The sequence below is a fragment of the Cupressus sempervirens genome, chromosome 6 (assembly GCF_028749045.1).
Source record: "Cupressus sempervirens isolate cs-2001-9-10 chromosome 6, ASM2874904v1, whole genome shotgun sequence".
NCBI classification, from domain to species: domain Eukaryota; kingdom Viridiplantae; phylum Streptophyta; class Pinopsida; order Cupressales; family Cupressaceae; genus Cupressus; species Cupressus sempervirens.
In genome coordinates, this window is record NC_143123.1 from 152,836,812 (window position 1) to 152,840,142 (window position 3,331).

The 3,331-nt window shown below is 30.5% G+C and overlaps 1 long non-coding RNA gene across 2 annotated transcripts; it reads right to left on the minus strand.

Moving 5' to 3' along the window:
• Positions 1-339: 339 nt before the first annotated feature.
• Positions 340-2,340, minus strand: LOC149551695 (uncharacterized). Of its 2 annotated transcripts, none has more exons than XR_016353326.1 (2): positions 2,116-2,340; positions 340-556 (listed from the first exon to the last, which is right to left on the minus strand). It is a non-coding gene; the product is annotated as an uncharacterized LOC149551695 (long non-coding RNA). The 2 variants fall into 2 exon arrangements; XR_016353327.1 differs by lacking the exon at positions 340-556 and adding an exon at positions 1,371-1,638.
• Between the last annotated feature and the right edge of the window lie 991 nt (positions 2,341-3,331).

A 3,331-nucleotide genomic window follows, 5' to 3' on the forward strand; every position in this document is an offset into this window, starting at 1 on the left:
AAATTATAAAATATTAAACAATTGGAATTCTATTGCAAACTGTTAAATCCAGCTGATTTTTTATTTTATTTTTTTCATCTGCAAAGACATGAATCAAAGTTTCGGAAACTTTGGAAACAACTAGTCTCTGGATGGAATTCAAGATATGTGACAATACTCTTGGCATTCTTGTGTTCTTCCAGAAAATTTTCTAGTTCAGCTCTCATGGCATTGTAAGCCAGAGGCTTCTCATGGCCTCTCTTGGAACATTGTTTAAATATTCATTGTTTGTATTGGGTTTTAGATGAAATTATTCATTATCAATATGATTTAGATGCTTACAACATACACTTCATCATCAGATCAAATACTTTATATGTTTGTTAAAGTAATTTATTAAATCCATTACTTCAGAAATTCAAGATGATTTCTGCCAATTGTATACAATGAGATTGCGAAGTCAGTGCTCCAATCATTTGGATTGAATGGTTATGTGCCTCTAAATGCAATCACCACCAATTTTGCATTTTCTACTTCATCACAGAAAAGGCTTTGGTAGACTTTGTTTTGAAGAAGTCTGTAGATCAATAAATTTTAAACACTTTAATAAAACAAAATGAGCGATAGGCGAGAGTCTACAATGCATTGGTAAATTGTGAGCTTTTTATTAAAAAAGTGTTAAAGTTCAAATTTAACTCAAATTTTACACAATAATAATTAATCTTAACAATAAAATAAATAATATTAATTATACTCAAAAGAAAAAGGAGATCTTACTGAGAGATTATCAGAGATCCATCTGCATAGTAATAGCAACACCCAAACCATGATAAGGAATCAATCAGAAAGTTTTAGTTACACCGAACATTTTTTACTTAATATTACCTAAATGGTTGGAAGAATCAACAAGCACCTGGTTTAGCGCAACATAATCTATCCTAATATGGCTTTGCATGACTGTAATGTGAAACCTTCCTTTTAATCTGATAATGCATCCTATGTCAACACAAAAATCGTAGGGAGTGAATCAAGAAAAAAAAGTGCACAATATCTTATACAATCTGATGTAGCTTATCAGAATCAATCAAATAATTGCCCATAAATTTGATTGTTACAAAATAAAATTAGCAATTACTGTTTAAGTCCACCTCTCTTGTCTTTAATTCCATCCTATGCTTAGCAGGAGCTAAAATAAGTAATTCATTTTAAAATAATTAATTCAGATAAAAAATAAATAAATCTTTTATCATTATATATAACATATAAATAATACTTCATTTTTCTCTTTCAATTTTGTGTCCAAACATACCAAATCTCATGATCAAGTATAGCAAAGAAAGGACAAAAAAAAATATTTTAAAAAAAATTCATAGAAAATAAGATTCATCAGATTTCATAAAAAAATATTATATAAAAAGATCAGGGTAAAATTTTCTTATATATTATAGAACAAATTACTCCATAATTAAAACTGGGTGTCATAAGATCTGAACAGATTATACAAAACCAGTTAAATCCCTTGCATGCAGAGATCTAATGAAATCCATGCAACAGCTTCATGTCACTCTGATTAAACAAACACTCTAATTTATTTCATTCATGCAATCTCCTTGATATCTGAAAATTTTTTTTTGTGCTCCATCAATTTATCACAAATTCCTGCAATTTCAATTATACACATTCAAATCTATCATCAAATAAATTTTTATATCATTCATTTTATCTTCTTAATTATGTGAAAATGAATTGTCTGTTTCTTTGATTTATTTCTAACTCTTGTAAATCTCAATTATAAATGGGCGCCAGCTATCCTCCAGAAAAAAATGCATCTTTGATCAAAATTGAAAAAACTGAAAACCTAACAGATTTTGTTGAAATTTACACCATTTTTTCTTTATGAAATTTACACCATTTTTTCTTTATGATCGATAGGTTCTGTAAGCCAAAACAACAACAAAATTGAGAAAAAATTACTGTATTTTAGAAGATCTGAAAAAAAAAAGAATTTTGACTTTTGATACATTCTGTCTAAAACATAGCATCGCCATTATGAATATTCAAATCTACCATCAAATAAAATGCGAATATAAAAATGGTTTATACATAATACATAATAAATAAAATTGTAGAGCATACCCTGAAGAAGCCATGAGTTCCGGCAAATTGGCAATCAGACGAACATCTCTCCACATGAAGTGAAATAATCCAACAGTCCAAATGCGTGTTCTCAACAAACAAATGGAAAGATAGCGTGGGGGAGGAATACACAGCATAAATGGAGAGAAGACCAAGAATGGTAACATTATAATGATCATAAGATCCATTGCACTTCCAAACTTACGCGTTTGGGCTTCTAATGGAGGGGATTTATAGCTTTTGTTAACCACGTCTTTTATTTCTAAACTTATATTATTGAAAAATGAAGGTGAGATAGTTTTAGAGAAAGTTGAGAAATTATGGAAATCTATGTTAATTGGAACAATCACTTATGATTTTATTTTTATTTTTTAAATTGAATGGCTGTAAAATATGTGGAAGTTTACAAATTAAACTTTTTGGAAATCTAAGGAGAGCTTCTTCTTTTTTGTTATTTTGAGTTAGATGGTGTTAATTTAAAATTTGAATATGTGGAATCAAATTTAAATTTTATATAGAAATTTAGAATTGTTTAAAATCTATTTATATTATTTAATTTAAATGACAGAGCTACAAGATTCTACAATTTATTAGACATTCAATTTAATTTCTGGGTATGATTGTGTAGAGATTTTTTCATTAATCTTTTGAATATCTCTTCTCTTTGGCTCTCTTGCATTGTGATGATGGGTTACATAAAGTGGTTCAAAAGATCGATGGAAAAATCTTTACATGGTCATACCCAAAAATTAAATTGAATAGTTTAAACATTTCAATATATCTTTAACGGTGGCTTCGTGTAATGGTTAATTTTGGTTTTGTTGTTCCTATCATCAAGATTTAAATTCGCTAGAATGGTATTGTTGAATATTTAAAAAAAGAGATTGTTAAAGGAAGAGGATGGCTCTGCGCTGCGATCTGGTGTTCTGCGAGGCTAGGGCCTGTGTGCCCTAAGCCTGCTACTCCCGAGCGTCTGTTGCGGTGGCTACAGCTGCTTTTTCTAATTTTCGCCTGCATGTTGTAGAAGATTTCTACATTGGAGGTGTGGAGTACTGCGAGGAAAGCTTTGAAAGTTTTTGTGAAGTCGAGGCCGGCCTAAGTTTGGCGCTCAGCAGGTGCCTTCTTTCCTCAGTGGCGTGGGAAGCACTATAGGCTTCTGGTAGGTCTGATTTTTGGAGTTTAGCCTGGAGATATTGCATTTAAGTCCGAGCATGGG